This window comes from Paramormyrops kingsleyae, chromosome 14 (assembly GCF_048594095.1).
Source record: "Paramormyrops kingsleyae isolate MSU_618 chromosome 14, PKINGS_0.4, whole genome shotgun sequence".
In the NCBI taxonomy this organism is placed as follows: Eukaryota; Metazoa; Chordata; class Actinopteri; order Osteoglossiformes; family Mormyridae; genus Paramormyrops; species Paramormyrops kingsleyae.
This window is the reverse complement of record NC_132810.1, coordinates 13,438,948-13,460,456: the sequence shown is the minus strand read 5'-3', so window position 1 is coordinate 13,460,456 and position 21,509 is coordinate 13,438,948. Positions and strand designations below refer to the sequence as shown.

The following is a 21,509-nucleotide window of genomic DNA, read 5'->3' as shown; positions in this document are numbered from 1 at the left end:
TGTCTCCACAAAGATATACATTTGTGGCCCATGAGTGTCTGTGTGTGTGTTTGTGTGTTTGTGAGTGTTCTTGTCTGTGCTTGAGTGTTGTTAATGTGTTCTTTGTGTCCATGCATGAGTGTCTGTTTGTATGTATGTATGTGTGTGTGTGTGTGTGTGCACGCGCGTGTGTGTGTATGAGTGAGTGAGTGTGTGTGTGTGTGCGTGTGTGTTTCATGTGGAGTTTGCATGTTTTCCCTGTGTCTCTGTGGATCTCCTCCCATACCCCAAAAACACACTGTCAGGTCAGCAGGTGTCTCTGACTACAGTGTCCCTGCCAGAGACTGGTGTCTGGGGTGTCCCCTGCCTCAGGCCTGACGCTTCCTGGGTAAGTGGTCTTGGAAGACAGATGGTGACCAGCTAACTCGCTTTGTACAGCAACTCAATTGAAATCTCCAAAACTCATCCTGCAAAGTTATTTCATTTTAAGTGGCATAAAAGCAGCAGTGTAGTCTCAGAATATATGCCGCTATGCCCCTGTTTACAAAGAAGCAAAATGTACATAAATAAATAATCAAAAAGGGGGAATACTGGCTTCTGTTTCTCGCTGCCAGCAATCCGATTGATTCTCATACATTTTTATAATGTTCCTTATTTCCTCTTTCTCCATAATTGAACAAGCACCAGTGTATGGTTTATGTGGATAGGGGATCACGAGCTCTGTGTGCGTGTGTGTGTGTGTGTGTGCATGGAGCAATTGAGAGAAAGGGATACAGAGAGACAGTGTAGAGGGCCCAAAAAGAGTAGCCACCAAAAAAACAAAATCAGTGACACGTTGATAGTTTTCTGCAGCCCAGATGCTGTTCAGCTCATACATTTGGTTTGAATAACCTGTCTTCCCTCTATCCTGTCCCTGTGTGGAGACTTTGACTCCTTTTCCCTGCAGGAGTCCCAGCACATTTCCATAGCACCACTGTTTTTGGAAACAGCCTCGAGGTCTCTGCTTACAAGCAGTCATTCTGCATGTATGAAGATTTGTTGGCCTTTTCTTTTGGCCCCTTTCCTAGGTTTAAATTGGAATCGATACCCTGTTAGTCAACACGTAGCTGTTGTGTGTTTTGCTTGTTTAGAACATTAGATTAGGGCAGAATGTGTGTCCTGGCAGCATAGCAGGACCACTGCAGGACTGAAGTGAGTAATTAAGCCCATTTTCTGTGCAATCCTGACAGCTTCCCTGGAGAGCAGCCACTTCATTGCAATGATATAAATACCACAATTTTGTGTCAAGGATTCATAACCAACTGTAAAGCATGTTATTACTTACAATGGTCTTTAGTATTGGCTCTGTAATCTGGGATGGATTCCCTAAGAAGGTCAGGAGATTATCCTTTCCTCTCTGTCCTTACAGCATATCATTGTGAGTTTTATCAGTGTGCCTTCAGAGCTGCACAAGGAAACAAATAGAAAATGCGTCTTGAGTGAGGCTCGGCAAGCCAGGCCGCCTTGTTTGGGCTTCGCATATTAAAACGAGACGCCCATCTGGTAGAGGGGGGAGGCTGGCGCCCACTTGGTGCCAGCCACAGAAACACCTGCGGTCGTGCTCTCCTCCGGGGGCAGGAATCAGGAAGTCAGGCCCACGTCCCTCAGTGCCTCCGTTAATCACACCCTGAGCTGCACCTTTATTAAACATCTCAGTGTCATTAATACAATTATCTGAACTGAAGGAGACCCATCTGCAGAAATACTAAATCATAATTTAATTTTTTTTTGTTTTTATTGTGATTCACTGTTGGTTTAATGTGTCCTAGTTCTACTTCTAGGAATAGTTGCTTTTCTGAATAATCCTTTTGTCTGCCATAACCAATTATTCATTTCTGGAAGTGAAGTTTCTGATAATGAAAATTGACAACAATTTTTGTTTATAAGTCACACTGTAGTTTTGGCAGTTGTCTATGTCTGTGGTGGAATGGCACCTGGAGATACAGCACTGGCAGATACAGCACTGGATAAGGTGTGTTGGTGAACCTTGCAATGAAGAACATTATTCTTCTGTAGCAAATAAAACGTGTAACATGAAAGATCTGTTTTTGTTTGTTGGGATGTTAGAGAATCTTCAAAGCCTCAAACTGTGATGATTGCATTTTCTAAATTATACACAGAGAAACAACAGATGATTTTTCTGTCAGTGTGTTTTGTCATTTCCTGGTGCAAATCTTTTTCCTTTGTTTATATGTGGCACTAAAGTACAATCTATCATCTTCTGCTCCTACATGTTTATCACAAAAACATTTGCTGTTATACAAGTATGACATACAACACTATTACGCAAAATATTATTTATTACAGCATAATCTAATATACCATAAAGGAGGATTAGTGGTAAGACGCTAACACATTGTTGTAATCAAACAAAACAAGTATTTAAATATTGAAATGATAGAATAATCCTGAGCTTCCTTCAAGCGATGATAGATGCCTGTAAGCTAGCTGTGATTCCCCGTCTCGGAGCCGACCTCAGGGCCAGGTCCTCTGGGCTTCCTGCTCATAGCGAACTGCCTTTGCCGAGGCCCCCTCCAGTGGCCGACACGGCTGTGTGAAACCAGTCTGCTATGGCAGCCGATTTTGTCATTGTTTGCTGGCAAAAAATAATGCATTAATTTGACCTCCAAGTTTTATGACTATTGCTGTTATTACGTATTATTACTTTCTAATACATGTATCACTTGAAATTTGTTACTCCACAATAAAAACCTATAAATTTTAAACCTCCATCATTTTGTTGGAGACCTCAATATTTTTATATCGTAATGTTTTCATGACACAAGTTTTAACTGAAGTGGGTATCTTCTCCTGTGATGGTCTGGCACCCCTTCCAGGCTGTACCCCAGCCCTGTGCCCTGTGATGGACTGGCACCCCTTCCAGGCTGTACCCCAGCCCTGTGCCCTGTGATGGACTGGCACCCCTTCCAGGGTTTACCCCAGCCCTGTGCCCTGTGCATCCTGCAATATATCCCTGACGTTGAAGGATAGACGGAGGGATGACTGCATTTGTTCTCTGCTCTTGCAGGATTAGCTTTGTTTTCTGGTCCACGTTTGCTGAGGTGACAATAGCATTTATTAGCTAATGAAAATGCACATCATAAAGGTGGCCCTGACCAGCCACAGGGCATTTAATCTGTGGCTAAACAATGATAAGCTTGGGTGTCAACCAAGGTTTGCAGTGGATTTGGTGGATGTCAATGTGTCATGTATGGAGAATCAGTCAACTAGAGCACAAGCATTTGTCCTCAAAGTGATGTCATGTTTTCGGCAAATTATGTACAATCTACAATAATGCTTAAAGAGCCTCTTTCACATGGCCAGGGTTAGGGGTTAGGGGTTAGGGGTGAGGGGTAGGGCCCCCTGCCATCTGGAAAAAACATGTAAAATGTTTTGGTCCTCAAGGTTCCCTTGGCAAGAGGAGCAAAGTGAAAAGTTACAAGAAATGCTAGATACAAAGATCACTGCACGATCACTGCAATATATTATATGAAAGGCTGCTGTGAACATACTTGGTGTCCTCCAAACCAGCACTATACATATATTTTGTGTGTATTTTTGTGTGTCATCTGCTGGCCTTCATGTGTCATCTGCGACTTTTGCAAAACTCCCAAAAGCTCCCAAAAAATCCCATTTAATTTCTTATGCTGACTCCACAATATATCAAAATCATGATGCAGAAGGGTCGACTGTATATACCCAAATATCCCAGGACAGGGTGTCCACATGCTCATTCTGTCCACTTCTGCACGTACTTCGTCATTGTTATATAGCTCTGAGTTTTGTTTTCTTTCGCACCAGAGAAATTTGCCCAGGCCCTGATGCAGGGGAGGAGCTAAACATTCTGGGCCCCCTGACAAAATAGGGCCCCTCTGTCCCCTTTACATTATATCATTTTATCATTTTAGTATTCAGGGGCCCCTCCGATGCCCTTACCCTGATGTGTGAGCCCGCTTCTGCCCCTTTGCACCAATCAGCCTTCATTTGGCTGTCGTGACACTCTGTGACCTTTTGATGCTCAAACAGCTTGTCTTTCACTCTCTTTACCCTGCCCACTGTCTCCAGATAACGTCCCCTTTCTCTCCTCTTATCTGCTGACACAAAGCTCTCTCCACAATCTCACTTGTAGCAGGCATAGCAAGGCTTGATATAAAATTAAAAAGACTATTAATATGTCAGACCAAAACAAAAGCCCAAAACAGATAGAACTTCTGCAAGATAATGAGTTATAGAAACATGTAAACATTTGAGGAGTGAAGGAAATTCTTCTGCATATATAGTATGTTGTCCAAATATTTCAGAGTAAAAATGCAATATTTTCCCTTCACTTAAAAATTCTATATACCATTTTCCTAAGGCAACATTTAAAAAAGTTTCCCTTTATTGCTAAAATAAACTATGCTCATGTTCATGGACCTCTGTAGGTTTTCATCCTATCACGATGTGTTGTGTTTATCAAGATGAATGAGGACCAAGTCGATATGGAGGCAGGAGATGAGGCCAAAGGAGAGCTGGAAGTTGGGAATTGTCTGCAGTCAGGCAATTCCAGCATGCAGGGGGAGATTTTTAACAGATCAACCCATATGTTAATTGTGGTGTTGTGGTTGGTATCATTTACATAATTACCTTTGGTAAATCAACCTCTAACGCTGCACACGGCACTTGGGCGATTTGTTACACTGCACAAGCATGTTCACGGGCCTTTTGCTCCTCAGCCTTTGTAAATCCAGCCCTCAGCCACTACTGCCTTTGCTTTGAGAGCCATGCATCTCATGAGACAATCCCTTGCATGATCTCCACCTCTATTTTGTAGTCTCATACTGAAAATGCCATAATAGCATTAAGGTCACTTAATATGCATAAAGGCAATTTACATATGAAGTGAAAAAAATCCCCTATCGCTTCCTGGCAGTTAATGCACGCAAATATTGTAGCGCACAATTAGTAAATATCCTTGCATGCATTATTGTGCTCATTAGTCGTTTTACTGGAAGAAAATCCCCTGATCTGAATTTAAATCTTTGCCTTATCATGAAATTTTCTGAAGGTCTTGACAGTGTACCTGAAAGCAGGGAATCTGCTGGCCTGCATGCTCCTCACTAATTGAGGTTAAGGGTGAAAATGGGCTTGTTTCTTAATCATTTCAACTCTAATTAATAAATTAAATGAAACTTGAAATCAAATAAATTTGAAATGAAACTTAGAGCAATATGGAGTGAAAAAGAAATGTACTTCCGAATTAACTAGCATACACCATTTCTGCAGCTTTGTGTCTCTACTGAATATGAAAGGATCCTGTTCTGAAATTCACAGTTCTGTCCTTCATTAAATAATAAAGCAGGTTATAGCTGCCCTCTGTGATAGAATACCATGTGGTACCCCCCCCCCCCCCATGGGCCTCCTGCGGTCCCCGTTTCCCTGTGTTTACACGCACACCGGATGCCATGTGACAGCACACCGATTCTGCCACCCTGCCTCTTGCTGTCAATCCCTTCAGCACCATCAGTGAGGGGCAAAGTGTGCCAGTGTCCTGTGAATCTCTGATGCTGCACGCTTCATGTCACAGTGCCATGAACCTGAGCCTAACACGCTTCATGTCACAGTGCCATGAACCTGAGCCTAACACGCTTCATGTCACAGTGCCATGAACCTGAGCCTAACTAAGTTGCATTCTTTGGACATATTTTGCCAAAATGTCCAATGTCCAATCTGAAAAAAGAGTAATACAAACGTCTGTGTGTGTGTATTATGTTTATTTTACATTGTAGGGACCAATGTCTTTCAGGTACCCATAAAGATCTGTGAATGCAATCAAAAACTAAAAATACCAAAAGTCTCATACTTTTTTTGGCTACTTAAGGTTAGGGCTGGGTAGGGGTTAGGGTCATCATGTTGGGATTAGAGTTCTCCCCACAGAAATGAATGGAGAGCCCCCAGAAAGATATAATTCAAACCTGTGTGTGCGTGTGTGTGTGTGTGTGTGTGCGTGTAAGAGAGAGAGAGAGTTGCCAGAACATTATCTCGAGCGCTGCTCTTGTCCCAGGCAGCAGCAGAAGAAGGGAAAGATGACCTCAGCCTGTTCTTGTGAATTAATGTCAGGTGGGAGGGCATCTTGTCTCAGGCTCCATTCCCAGCACGCCTGGCCTCCTCCTCACCTCCCCACCGACGGCGGCGGGGGGGTGGTGGGTAGCTGGGGATGTGGGAGCCAAAAGAGCTCTCCTGAGAGACCTGCAGAACTGTTAATAATGTCACTGGAGCTCTTGGCCCGGGTGGCACTTTTCAGAGAGGGCCCTTGGTTGAAATGGATCCTGGATGATTAGAAGAGAACTAGTGGGTTCGGAGGGGGCATTGAACGGGGCGGCGTGTGCTGAGTGCCTGTGCTGTGTGAGAGCAACTGCCAAGGAGTCCGGCCACATGCACGCAGTACGGACCTTCATTAGCCATAATCTTACTGCTCCCAGCACCAAGCACACTGTGTCCTCAGAGCAGCTTGCTCATGTCAGGCTTATTACCATTTCAAATGGTCATAGACAGTCAGCTGACCTCCTACAGTGACTCTCTTACTTTAACAGCAAATTGAACTTTTATAAAAGCATTGAGAACACTGATGGCCCAGTGCAGCTTCTTGTATTGAAAGGCCTCAAATTTTAATTGTTTTAAGTCATGCCTCATTCTGCTTAATGGTGGAACCTCTGTTTGTGGCACATCTGTCTTTCTGTCCCTTATTCTGCTCCCCTTAAGCAAGCATCAGTCAGTGCTGTGCATTGCGACGGAGCCTTTCGAAAATGCACCTCTCACCCTGTACAATGTCCCCGTGAAGATGCAATATATTTACCTGCAATAAATATTAATGGAGTGACGGAAACACAACACTTGTGTTACAAGAGAAATATAAATCACTGCAACTAAAAGGCACATTGTATTGACTGATTTTAGTTTACCTATAAATTGTTGTGCTATTTCACGTATAATTTTACAGGCTAAGGTATTCTGTTTTATTATGAGTCTGATTCAATATTAGACTTTCCTTCAGGTATTCATTTTGATTATTGAGTTATTCCAGTGCTGTTTTACAGTTCATACCTTACTGAGCAGTGTGTGCCAGGTATGTAAAGTCTCAACTGCAGTGTCTCCTTCAGGAATTGGAACTGTTTTGACACAGTTGATGTGGTAATGCAGAGCGCCTGTGCTATTCGGCCTGTGCTGATCTGCTGCCTGTTGCTGAAAGAGCTCTTTTGTATGAGGTAATCAGGGCTGAGCCGCCTGACAAGAACCGCACTGGAATTTAGTTTAGGAACAAAGATCCCATTTGATATTGCCACTTTTAAAAGACATTTACTCTGCAGTTTTGAGTTTGCTGGTTGGAGGAAATCCTTTTATGGTAGAGTTATATTTAAAAATCCACGTAATTTATATTCACATTAATGTTGAGTGGGTTGGCTTTATTATTTAACAGCAGCAGTAAAATTAATTGAAGTGTTTTCAAACTTGATGCTATTTGTTAAAAGCAGTTGGATTCGACCGCAGAATAAAAACACTGTTTGAGTTTGAGGTGTCTGGAAGCTCAAGGTCAAAGGCTGTAATCTGACTTTATCTGAAAGTGGCCCTTTTGCAGTTTAATAATTCAACCTTCATAATTATTTGAGTGAGAGAAAAGTCATATTCCAGGATAATTTTATTCTTGGGGGAAACAAAATCATAAATTACTCTGCAATTATTAAAGTACCTATCAGTCGGCTAGATAGATATTCTGTCAAGGCATCGGCAGGGCTTCTGATAAACCTGCTTCCATAAATAAGCGACTCCCCAGCTTGCTAAGACAAATGTTTTTTAATCTTGTAATGTGTTCATTTATCCCAAGTCCTAACCTTATCCCTAAATTAAACCCGCAAATACATAACTTAATTTAAAGTAATCCATCAGTCACTTCTCGCTATAGAAGGTGGGCCTGCAATCAGAAAATCCCATTTAGCTGTTTTTTTTTTTTGTCCTTTAAAACCACTGAATGTGCGCCACAAGGTCAGCATTCTCTGTTGCATTTTCTGGGCTGGTTACTTGAAGTATTACCATGTAAATATTTTATTCGAGAAAATTGACTCATTTGATTCATTTGCATGGGACTTTAGTATGAAACTGTCCAGTTTGCACCCTGCTATGTTTTCTATACAACTGTCACGTATCGTTTTCATGTTTTTCGTCCATATGATGACAATTTGTCTGCTTAGCTGCGGATGCCCTTGAATTACGTTTAGGGTTCTATGTTTGCTTAAAAAAACAGCGATGGGCAGCAGAGCAATTATTTAAACTACTGACATTTACACCAGTGTCAGCTCATAATAACATTGATGCATCCAGTTACAACTGCCATGCTCTCTAAGGTTTCGGTGGGATTCTCTCACCATGGGCTGGGCATGACTGCACACAGGGCTCCAGTAAACTGCTAGCAGTCATCAGATCTCATCTCCAGCACTCGTAAAAAGGAATTACAGAGCTTTTGAAATCTCTAAGCATTCCAGTTATTCTCAGGCTCAGCGCACCGATATCAAACCACACTTCAGCGTACTCAAAACAGGCCTTGAAAAGGAACAAAGAAAATAACGACAGCTTAACTGGCCTAAAAGATTGAAAAATCTGTCATGAGAAAAGCACAAGATCACTAAAGGAGGAAGGCATTGGAGCTTTGAAAGACAAAGGCGGGATCAGGCCGTCTCTAGGCTATTAGAAGGCAGTTTTATTTAAGCTTATTTGGCTGATAAGGTTGTCAGAAAGAGGCTTTTTATCAGGCTGGAGTAGTCAGCACAAGGCATTACCACTTTGTTCCCATACAGTATGAGTGCTAAGGATGCTTTGTGGGAAAAATCCAGCCTTTTGATGAAACTGCCACATGTTTTCACACAGGAAAAGCCCATTTGGAGTTCAGCTCTTGGATACTGCTAAATGGCTGAGAATGTCAAAGGGAAGTCTGCTGTTTACACAGAGTGTTTGAGGTCACTTTTTATTGGCAAGGCTGTGCGATTTTTATTATTATTTTTTTAAAGGCCGGAGCTATTTTGTGCTCTAGTTCACCACAGAGCTGTTCTTTGCATTCACTCTTTCACATAGGGTTTATCTTCTAATGCTGTCTTTGTATTATGTTTCACATCTTTTTAATAAAGTACATGAAAATGAGCTGGAAACTTTCATTTCAGTTCTGTGGGAATGCCACTGTAAAATATGCTCAAAATGTCAATTTCATTACATATTAATGTAACACACTAATAAATCACATATACGTTATGTGCACAGAGCTGTCCTTGCTGACTAGACCAGATTGTCGAGTTGGCATGTTTGAGACATTAAATCCTGAGCTGAGGTGATGTCCTGAACGTGACAGAAGTGTGTTGGTGTTCACCATGGCTACTGTAAACTTGTTATCACCATCATGGTGCGTCGAGCAACCTAGATCGATCTCGCGGAATAAAGGGACTGGTTATGCACAGATTTGTCTGGATTTCTGTCTTGTATTGTTCTAAATATCACTTATAAACATATATTTTTGTTTAACTATCTTCTTATAATACTGAGGAGATAATATACCATGAAAAGGTCTGCTTCCAATAAACGGGGAAATTATCACTCTTGCTTTTTCTCGTGACACAATTTGTCAAACCTGCTGATAGGAAACAAATTCGATTCATAAAGCCCCCTCCTTACACTCCCCCCCAGCACCAGCGGGATTCTGTAGCAATTCAATTATATTTTTGTGAGATAGTGAGCCCAGGGAGAGAATCCAGGATGACAAGAAATATGACAGGACAGTTACAGAGTGTTTATGCAATTAAACTTTCGCTGACAATACCTCCGGAATGATGAATCCCCCGAGCTGAGGTGTGTGTGCAGTGGCGGAGGCAGCGGCACCCCGACTGCGCCACACATTTTTCATTATTATATGGCCAACCGGGGAGCTAGGTGCAACTTTGAGGAAGACAGGAGAGGGCTGAAGAGTGAGACAGAGTGTGGGTGCGCGGCCAGCAGACAGAGCAGCGGTGACAGAGGAAATGAACGGGCTTGAATAAAGGGACGAGGGAGAGGGGATTACAGGGGAAACAAGAAAGGGAGAGAGCGCAGTGCCCAAACATCTCTCGATGAGAATCTCATGCTGCTTTTTTGGCTATTGTTTTTCATTGAAACCACACCAATCGATTTACAGGCAAATGCATAATTCAGACCTACTGACAGCTGTGGAAGGTGATGATTAACAGTGACTCTGGAGCGTACCGAGTTATCTGTAATCAGCGGAGTCTCAGCATGTCAGTGTACACTCGTCTTAGGGCATTATCCCAAAAGGTGAAGAATTTGCAGGAATTAGAAGAGTGTTTTATTTGTTTCTGCTCTTTTCCTGTCACTTTTTTTATGTTGATACACTACTGTGACATCCCTTCTTTGGTGTGAAAGGCAGTGTTGAATAATTAATGTCCTCCTCATTTTGTGTCATTGCCCTGGTGTGGTGCACCTCACACTGAGTTCACTGTTTCAGGGCCTTTATAGATCAGTGGCTTAACCATGACACACAATGTTTCAGGAGCTGGAAGGTAGAGTTTAGAGAATTTGTTAAATAATTGAACATAACAGAGCATATTTGCCCAGTGGTTAAATAAACACCATTTTATTTTCGCTTTGTATCTATTGTGTGTATTAAAAATCAAACACAGTTGCGTATGACTTTTGCATATGACCTGATATCCGTAATCCAATATGGCCAGATATCCGTAATCTTGGTGTGCTGCCATACATGCCAGCCTTTTGATAACGGGCCGCACAAAGTGAGCTTTTATTGGCCATAGAAAACAAACAGCACTTTAAAATACATACTTTATAGTTTAGGTTAATATTTTACTTTGTTGAAACAATATCCTTGCAACTTCTATGCTATTACTGTCATGGAACTTTCTTGACATTTTCTCACAAATAAAGACTGTTATTGTTGTGATATGTACAGAGAACAATAAGATACAGCAAAACCTTGGATTGTGAGTAACTTGGTCTGCGAGTGTTTTGCAAAACAAGCAAAAATTTTTTATACATTTTTACTTGATAAATAAGCAAGGTATTGCAATACAAGTATTACGTATACGCTGAGCATCACGTAATCACAACTGAGCAGACGGTACTCCCCTCTCTCTCTCTCGCTGCGGGATTGTGGGTAATCGTCTCCCATTCTCGGTCTCAGTCGACGTGCCTCACTCATATATTCAAAATTTAGTAGAAAAGCACCACCCAAATAAGGGGGTAACAGTGCAAGCGATGAATCTCTTTAACGACTATGCAATGTCCACATTTCCCCGAAATCGAAAAGGAGGCAAAAGCAGCTGTCATTGGATAGGTTCCTTGTTAAAGTCGCACAAAAAGAAAAAGATTCCAGTGAGTCAACAGTTTGCAGTGATTCCGTTAGTTATAGTGAAAGTTGTCCTACAAAATAACCCTCCTCTTCTCTCTCATCTCCCTCACACCATCTACGATTCTTTTCTACGGTAAAGTGCAGGTTAATTTGTTTTATGTATTTTTACTTTATATTTTGTATTAATAATTTTTATCTGAATATTTTTTGGTTGTGCAACGAATCATCTGAGTTTCCATTATTTCTAATGGGAAAATTCGCTTTGATATACGAGTGCTTTGGATTACAAGCACGTTTCAGGAACGAATTATGCTTACAAAGTAAGGTACCACTGTATACAGCTACAGCTCAGTTTGACACACTGTAGGCATCACATTGTTGTAGTCCGCCATGTTTTGTCATAGTCAGATCATGAAATCCCTTTATGCATATAGCCCTGTCCTGGGCATCTGCACCCTTGGCCTTGAGTTTCTGGCACAGGCCCCAGCCTCACCCTGCTTTGCTAGATTGTACGTATCATTTCAATGTTCTGTTTTTCTGCCTTTACTAAGTGGTAGGTTGAAGGATTGTAGTTTTATCTTAAATAAATGGTATGTATGCAGAGCATTAAATAAATGTAATTAATTAGTTAAGTGAATTTTATGTTACCTACCAACATTTTTCCTCTTCAAAGCACTTTCATTATGGCATAATAGCAAAGTACCTTAATACCAAAGGATGGCTGCTGTTATGATGCAGAAAACGACTGGTGTGAATTGTGGAACCAAAATTCAGAGAAAGCAGTGGCCAGCAAAAGTCTTAATATAAGCTGCATTTTCTGAAAGGTGTGCTAAAAAGTCTAACACTATACACTCAGTGTCCATTTAAATATAAATTTTTCTCAGTATTTGTTATAATTCCTATTAGAGGCCCATACATTGGGAGTTTATGAAGTAGCATGGCTTTCTTAGTGATATTTGTTCTTTGCACTCATTCTTCCTGCTTTTTCATGCGAGCTGCTCTCAATTTCTACATGGAGTGTCTCTTTCAATAATCACATGACAGGGTGTGATCCTGGGTCCCAGAGGAGCCGTGTAATGATGCAAAGGACACTGCCTCTTTAATAAAATATGCGTCAGAATCACACCGCTGACACGTGCCCTTCAGTGCGGCGCTCTTTATCATCCCTTGGCTGCCTTGACGGCCAGAGTCTTCAAAAGCTTATTAACCAGGGCCAGGAGTGCAGGCATGAAATTTGCAACATCTCACGTAACAAAACATGAATATTATAGAGCAGAGAAAACAGTAAATTCACAGTCTGTGGCAAGTGAATTGTCTAAAGTGTATGGCCTTGCTTTCCAGATAGTACATTTGCGGGTATATAATAATAAATGCATTTTGTTGCAGTGGATTACATTTGTATTTTCTGCATCCTCATGTTTTAAATCGATTTAATGTTTTGACAGAATAATTCCGCACCCAATTTTTTTCAGGAACTTACTTGCACTAATATTGGAAAAGCACAGGATGTAATTGCACAGGCTCGTTTGTTCATGCACGTACTCCTTGTGCTCCAACAGCCATTAACTGTAACTTGCCATGAATGGCAGTATGTGGATCTCTTATTGTAATGTAGATGATCTTCTAAGGATTTCATGCAGCACATGTCATCACAGGCAACAATCAGAGCTAGGTGAGTTGTTCTTTTTAATTAGCTGTTTGTCCTTCAAAGAGTAAAGGTTTTCTCCTCAATACATGCCCATGGATAATTAGGTCCCATTGTTGGGGATATTCCACTGGAAGACCACTTGTACCAAGCCCTGTCTTTTGTATGGGTAATCTTCGTCTTGTAAGATCTGCTCCCTCCAGAGATCTTCCTCTGAAGAATGAGAAATGTTTGTTCCCCCCCCCTCCCTCACCGTAACATACTCATGGAATAATATCAGTGTGCGCACATGCATGATTTTTAGTTAGCTGGAGAAATTACAGAGGTGTATATGGTTCAGAGACAGAAAACTAATCCTATTAATTTAAAGTGAATAACAAAGAGGTCTAGGACTTTTCCCAAGTTGTTCCATTTATTCAACCTGCTCGCGTTTTGTTCCTCCATCATAATTATTTCCAAGTCAGATCCGCGCTGATTTCCTGGTGGACTTGTGTACCTCAGACTAAGTTAAAGAACAACGAAGCCTGTATAATTCGCACTATTCCTCTGGGGTCCTGTTCTCTGTTTTTTTCAAGGACATTTTTATTACAAAGCTGATGAAATTTGCATATTAATTCATTTCTTTCAATTTTTAAGATTAAATGTTGTCAACATGTATCAGTGCAAGGCTTTGACAGAGCTGATGAAAATGGGTCAGTCAAGCTTGAACATTTTGGAGTAAAGCAGCCATCTGCAGCCTCTGGGCCCCCAGTGCCGAGGGCCGTCGCTGCTGTAGCTTGATTAAAGCAGAGAACTTTGACTGGAGATTGGCACAGGTGGGGGGCACATTGAAAACTGGAAAGATATCCTGGACCCTTTTTTGTGATTACCTCTGTTTGAATGCTTCTGAAATCACGCACGCACGTTTCATTTTTGTTAGATATTTATTCTAAAGAATTTTAATTCAATCCAATCTGTGTAAACCACTGACCACGATACGACCTTGGTATGACCTCCAAAAAGAGTAAACATTTTTATAGGGTGCTTAGGTATTGGCCACATATGATATTTACCTTGTAAAAGTTCATATTTTTAAACATAAACCATTTAAGTATTTATTAGTCTTTATAAGTGTTCCAATTAGCCTGACTGGACATAGATTTCTTTGTTTTGAAATTGGTCTGGTTACGCAGCATATGCTAATGTCATCATAATTAAAGTCTTATTTGTCTTCAAAAACAGTTTTTTAAATGTTAGGATTCTACCCTTAGATATTATTACAGTTACCGTCAAGATAAAAATAATACGTAGCATGATATCAAAACAGTAGCTTCACTCACGTTTCATACAGATTCACATTTTTCATACATACCTGTATTAGGAGAAAATTCATTGAAATTATATTTTGTGTTTTATATATATATAAAATGCATGTTTATACTGTGAAACATCCTTTTTAATTTTCTATAAACATTAACAAGTATACAAAAATCTTATAACCATGGAATTTTTTTTCATTAGATAAAAATTGCAAAATTAGGAAATATTTTGTTAAAATTTTATTCGGCATCATAAAATTGAATAAATATGCGATCAAACGTGTATTTTAAAAACATGATAAATGAGAAGATTCGTGTGTTTTCAGTCCTACCCTTAAGCACCTTGTGTGGCTTTCATGCCTTTGAATGGCGCTGAAGTGAAACCTCCCTGCCCTGCATCCTCATCGCCTGTTCGCCTTCCCAGCTGCACGTGGGTTGCCACTGTGTCAGCATTTATCTCCCGCAGGCGGCCCCATTATTAGTTGAACGCGGTGCCCCCCCAGATCCCCCCCCCCCCCCGACACGTTCATGTACACCTGTTCCAGCTGATTCCTAATAATGATCCTCGGCTCGCAGCTCGGGACGCCCAGCACCAGCCCTCCTGACAGGAGGCTCCTGTCTGACATCCCACGCTGCTGCCGTGTCATGGTTGCCGTGGCAGCCGCCCATGTGGCCGGGGCTAGCAGGGATATGGAGCCCTCCATTGGGTGACATTTGTTATGCAAAAAAACAAAAAGAAGGGCCACCTCGATGTGTGCAGTTTGACATCTCAGTTGTTTTTTTAATCTGTGTAACAAAATCATAGGGAAAAATGGCATTTATCTTGTCGTGGCATCTGCGGCATGGGCTGGGGTGATGGCATCGCTGCCTCGACATGGGTCCAGCACGACCTCAGACTGATAAAAAGAGGCCGCCTTGTTGCGGCCTCACCCCCATTACCATATTAATAATGGATGGGAGCCGCCGGCCCACGGTCCCGCTGCCGGTGGCAGATTGAAGATTCCCAGGGGCCAGGGGTTATCTGGCCATTAGTTATGCCTTGGGAGGATTTATCAAAAATAAGCTACTGAGCCAACGTTGACAGGGCAGTCACCTCTAATCTCCCAGGGCAATGTCAGACGCGATTCCATTCCTCATGATTTTGGTGCCGGGTGGGGGGGGGGGCGTATCAGGTGTCATGCTGGCCAATCAGAGCGCTGTTCTGGCAATGGCATCAGGGTCATCAGATGCGCGTAAAGATAAAAATTCATCTTTCACCCTCGACCCTCACCCCCGGTTTCCATCGTCTCGCAGTAGTGAGTGCCAGGAGTGTCTAACTGAAAAAGGTGCCCTTTTATGGCACATTTTACCTAGATCACTATTTTAAAATGAAGTCTTCCAAGGAAGAGCTTCTAGTAAGTACACAGGTGAGTAAGGGAATTGAAAAATTAAAATTATTCTAAAACATTATTTTACTGAAATTACCTCTTACTCAATAACTACCTGGCTTTGTTCATTTGGTTTGTTCTCAGGAAGCTCCTTTGTGTAGATAATGGCTTCTTGGAAGTGATATCTGTACAAAGCTCAATGTTGACATGAAGGACAGCATCTAATGCCATTGTCAGGGCTCACGCTGCACGGGATCATGCTTATTTCAATTGACTGAATGTTTAGTCTGCTGGCTCAGTGAGAAGGGTAACTCTCCGCTTCTCAGCACCCGGCATCTGTCTGAATGCCACTGCAAACCCTGATCCTTTCTCTGAATTCATGGCATCTGCAGCGTTTCCCCCCTGGCTGTGAGATGACTTTGCCGAGCATGTCTCCTGTCCTCGACGACACAGGAAGCAACTCGCTGTCATGTCCAGAGCAAACTTCCCCCTGAAGTTCAGTCCTGGATCCTTTTCTAGAGCTGCACTGCCTGCGCTCTGGATCGGCCCACACTGTCACCGATAACCGAGGGGGGGGGAGGTGACAGGAGGCCTAAATAATTTGGAGCATGATTGAATTGATCTGAGTTGGGGGCCCAATATGATATTTTTTGACGGGGCCCAAAATCTCCAGCGGCGCCCTTGCATACGCCCCCCCCCTCCCCACTGCACATTGTTCTCTGCACAGCCATCAGTGACGAGCAGACAGAGGATCACGGAAAGAGCCCTGCTGCAGCCTGCTATACGCCTGTATTGATTTAATGACCTACCGTGGGAGTTTAGGCTGTGCACTAGATATCCGTGTTCACATCATTCAGTGGAAATTTGTCCTTGAGCAGATAGCAGGGAACATATTTCAGCTGACAGCTGAATTAAACCCACTGACACAACAATTTCGTTCTCACACCAAAGCAGTGCTCCTGTTTCAGCAGGCCAAGCCGACGCCCTGGTCTCTTTGCAGTGGTGTTCATCCGTCTTCCGTCGTGCATCCAGGACAGGGTCACGCCGATCCTGGCGCCCATTCTAAGAAGCACAGGGGACTCCCATAAGCCTGTTCTTCTAGGCCACATTTGAGAGAGGTTACATTACATCACTGCAGTTAAAACCCCTTTAGATCTTATGCATTGGTCTTTATGTAATTGTTGGTTTCCTTTTTAGGCCTTTCAGAGATATTTATATCCCGAAGTTGGTGCCTTATTAAATGCATTTATTGGAAGTATTTAATCCTCTTGTTCTGTTCTAAATGTGCTGGTATGAATCTGTAATTACGCCTTTGCTTGCTGACACTGAACATGTTGTAGATGGCTTGAAATTTATTACCTTTCAGAAGGGGGCCTCATTTATAGAATATGTTTCAGCTGAAAGTATTACAGGTTTTTTTTTTTTCTTCCCAAGGACAAGGAAAGGTGAGCCAGCATCCTTTTTTGGACCAGCTGCAGAAAACATATCAAGAGGTCCTTCTTTATGGTGGCTAATCATTTCAGTAATGGCCGAGGCCTGCGGGCAGCTAGGCCGTCTGCTGCATATGTGATTGTGGTTTGAGTCGGGTGCCCGGCGCAGGACATGCGCGGCCATTCAGCGTGCTGGTGAACGTTGCTCAGCTGCTTTCTACAGGTGTGGCTGTTTCATGTCAGTCACACACAATGTGGCTGACAAACCAGGGGTATAAGGCAGAGGTGACACTAAGAAACAGATACTGCAGTGGAACTGGAGAAACTGTAGTCATTTATAAGCCCCTGTTTGCATGGAAACACCGTGTTTATGACAGTGCTCAGAGGAGTACGGCCAGACTCAAAGCTAAGAGGAAGGACACCAGTGCTAAACTAGCCTAGTACTAGCCCAGTACAGCAGGACATGCAGAAAGGCTTCTCTAAACGTACATCTATCCTTGAGGTGGTTCTGGTGGTAGCAGTGTGGCCCACCCTATATTAACTAGGTATACCTAATTAAATGGCCACTGAGTGTTTATACTGGGATTCTGGTATATGTTATATATAAGCTTCCTGCACTGCTGTCCGGAATGTTCTGCCTCATACTCCTGCTCTCACTTAGCCATAACAAAGCCATTAGATGCTGTGCAGAGTTAAAACTCCGCTTGGTACTGCTTTGGCATGGAGTCAGTCGGCAGGGGCTCCCAATTAGCGAGGAGGCTGGTGTGTTATATATCATTACTAATGTACACACCGACGCTCCATTCATCAAAGGGGGAAGACCTACAGCAGCCTGGAATAACACAAAGCTGGAAATGCCCTGTTGCAGTGCGTACAGTTTATTATGATTTATGTGCGGTCAATGGCTGACGTTTTCAATTGGCGCTAATATTTATATAAATGTAAATTGAGAAATATTAGCGGCCCTGTAGGCAAGTGAATGCAAGACTGGGCAATGCTGACTGAGGTATACAAATCTTGTAGCTGAGAATACAGGACTGTGCCCAGGCTGAACCCACTCATGAGAGAGACAGCGTGGAGGGGAGGGATCACGTTTGGCTTTTGATGGTCAATCCTCGCCACCGGGAAGAGCGATCTCACAATGCCATCATTTAAACGTGGGCAGTGGCATCGAAAAGCCTTAAAATTCACTTCACGTGTTTTAATGTATGAATTTTTTGTTCTCCGCTTGATACAAGCTTGGAAGCTTGGAATAGAATTTCCATGACAAAGTCAGGTCACTGTCACATGAGGCGAGGGTCTGTGTCCTAGAGGCTTGTTCAGAGTCATTGCAGCTTTCTGATTACACTTTGTAGCTTTATGTTGTTTATTTTAGTGCTAGAAATATTTTTCCATTTGCATGTATGCGTGGTTTCCCAGAGTATGATGTTCTGCCTGCTGTATGCTCTGCTTTACCTGAATGAGGCTCTGGTTACTGGATGGATGGATGTAATTTTAATTGAAATTAATTTTAATGAATTTTAGAAAATATTACTGCTCCTCATATTAGCAACATTTCTGAAAATTGCACACAAAAAAACAAATATATTATGTGCTATAAAAATCACTAGGTTCTTACATCCACTGCAAGACTGCAGGGGGGTAATATTTTTAGTATGGTTTAGCCATTACAGATCCTCCAGGTTGTCTGTGTATAACAGGACTTTTTGCTTAATGTAGCTTAATAATAAAATAATAAAACAATCTCTGCCCTCAAGGCATCCACTTCAGCTGACGTGGCCAAACACACAAGATTGAAACCGCTTGATTGTGGGAAATTTGTCAAAGGAAAGCATGTGTGCATCACAGAGATATTCAACCATCGACTGGAGATCGAATTGTAGGGCAGTATTTCAAGGTCAATGCTCACCACCCAGTGACTGTTGAGGACAGACTCACTGTCTCAGTGTATAGGTGTGCATCTTTAATATATAGCGGCCAGTGAGGAATAATCATGTTTTTTATATTATCTTTCAAAAGCAGTGTCATCTTTTCTGATGCTTAGAAGCATCGTACAAAACTGTCTTTTAGGTTTAATGGGGAGATTTTAGTAAATTGATACACTCTTAAAAGTGCTAAAACATTGGAAGACTTTTCAGAGGGACCTGCAGCAAACTAATGAGAAACATAGAATTTAGTTTCACCACGAGAACAGCACGTGTGTGCGTTTGCGTGTGCGGGCAGAGGAAATTCGAAAGGAAGGCTATCCTGCGTGATTACACGCCCAGGCTCAGGTCAGAGCGCTGCAAATGCCAATCGCCACGCTGAATGCAGGAGACAAAATGTTACGCCGAAGGTCACATGAAATACCCTTAAGGAATGCATCTGTTACTCAGAATAATATGGGCGGCCAACTGGCAGAGAGTGCGAGAGAATACCTGTGGGTCCAATGCGAGGCCAGGGAGAGCACTCTCTGATAATCCCCTAGAAGCACACACCAGCCACGCAGAAACTAAGAAGGAAAAAACTTGTTAGATTTAAAATGTCACACCATCAGGATGCTAAATTAGTTACTGGAATTTTTTTAATGTGTTTTGTTTGTGCATGCACATGTGTGTGTAGTTTGACTTTTAGGACAAAAAACAGATACTGTGCCAATAAGAATTTCCCTTTTTATGATAAAGGCCAGATTTACAGTGCAGGGAGTGGGCAGGGAGGGTATCAATATGGTCGGTTCAAGGGTCAGCAGACTCTCACTAGTTGACCCTGTTAATCTGTTGTGGTTTTGGCACCTTTTTGGCATCGGTGTGTGTGTCCAAGCTGCCCCTCGGCCCTGTCTGGCATCTCGGAAACTCAGGTCAAACTGAGAACAAAGGCACTAGCTGTTGACACTGCGGGCACTCAGACTGATAGTGGGTTTTACATGGGGGGGGGGGGGGGCAAACATTTACATTCCAGATGCTGTCAGAGTTTGCCAGACTGATACAGAGTCAGTGGTAGCCTGCCAGCCGTCCCTTAATGTCAGGATGACTCCTTGTTGCATTTACAATATTAATGAAAGAGCCAATTCACTGGGTGCCTAGTGCTCTCCAGCACAAAATATCTGCCCCAGCACTTGACCTTTAACGTGCTTCCATAACACACCAGCATGTACATGGAGAAAAAAATACAAAAAGATCAGACACATTATAATGTCCCACAATCCTTGCAACTATAACAGAAATGACTAAATACAGTTAGGTCAATGCTCACCACCCAGTGGCTCACTGTCTCTGTGTATAGATGTGTGTCGGTAATATATATAGCAGCCAGTGAGGAAATCACTAGGTTCCTAGACAGTGGGTTAAAACACAGTACGAGCAAGGTCTAAAAATTCATGTTTAAAAATTGTTTAATTTTTTTTTTTTTAAATATAGTTTTCTTTCGTTATGGTATGATGGTAGAATCAGTTGTAATACTGTATATTTAAGCTGTGGATAATATTTTCATCAATTTACTATATAGTATATCAGTGTTATTTTTTTAAAAGTTTAAACAAGTAAATTTATATATGAAATAAGTACGATTGCAGTATCTAATGATCCAATAATAAAAAACGTTTCGAGTACACATACCGGTATTTGTTTTCTGTATTTGCATTGTGGAATAAACATGTATAATTGCATACATAATCAAAAGTAAGTGTAAGTGTTTTTTGTGCTTATTACCCTTACGTTTGGGTTACAGTGCACTGGCTGAGTGACTCACTGCTTTTTCCTGTTACCTGCCATCCTGGCCTGAACATGATGGGGAATCCTTGCACTAATTCCAGCTTCAGCAGAATGTCCGGGACCGTCTGCTAGCTAGTCCCCGCTGAGTGCAGTTAGCGTAGCTAAACCTCCCAGCTCTCGATTCTGCCCGTCCTCCTCCTCAACACTGCCACCCGCAGAAGGCAGCCCCGGCGCTGAGGAGCGGTTGATGGAATGAAATGTAATGCTGTGTCTTTAAGCTGATCTCGCGCCTCATAAAAACACTCAGTTCAGAGGGGCTCTGATCTTGTGTTTTAGTAAAATAGAACTCTACGGCTGACTGACAGCTCTGATCTAAAGCATTTAAGTGTAAGTTTTGATCTCTCTGCCTTTGATTAAAACTAATGAGCTCATTTAATTCAAAATGGGAATCTCTGATAAGAGAAATAAGGTTGATGTGATTGGATTAGAGGGGCGAATTAAACTCTTAGAGCTGAAGTTTGCGCTTATATAGTGTATTAAAAAGCTGTTGGCGTATTCTGCTGTATTAGATGATGAGAAAAATTTCATAGTAATTCATATTTAATCAGAAGAAATGAAATGACTAAATATAACATAGGTCTGCTTTTCCCCAGAGTGATAAAGGACTAGTTAGATTTTAAATGAC

The 21,509-nt window shown here is 42.1% G+C and overlaps 1 protein-coding gene across 3 annotated transcripts in view; it reads left to right on the top strand.

Annotated features, from left to right (window-relative positions):
• Window positions 1-21,509, top strand: part of npas3 (neuronal PAS domain protein 3) — a 283,122-nt gene that overhangs the window by 242,654 nt on the left and 18,959 nt on the right. The window lies entirely within an intron of this gene.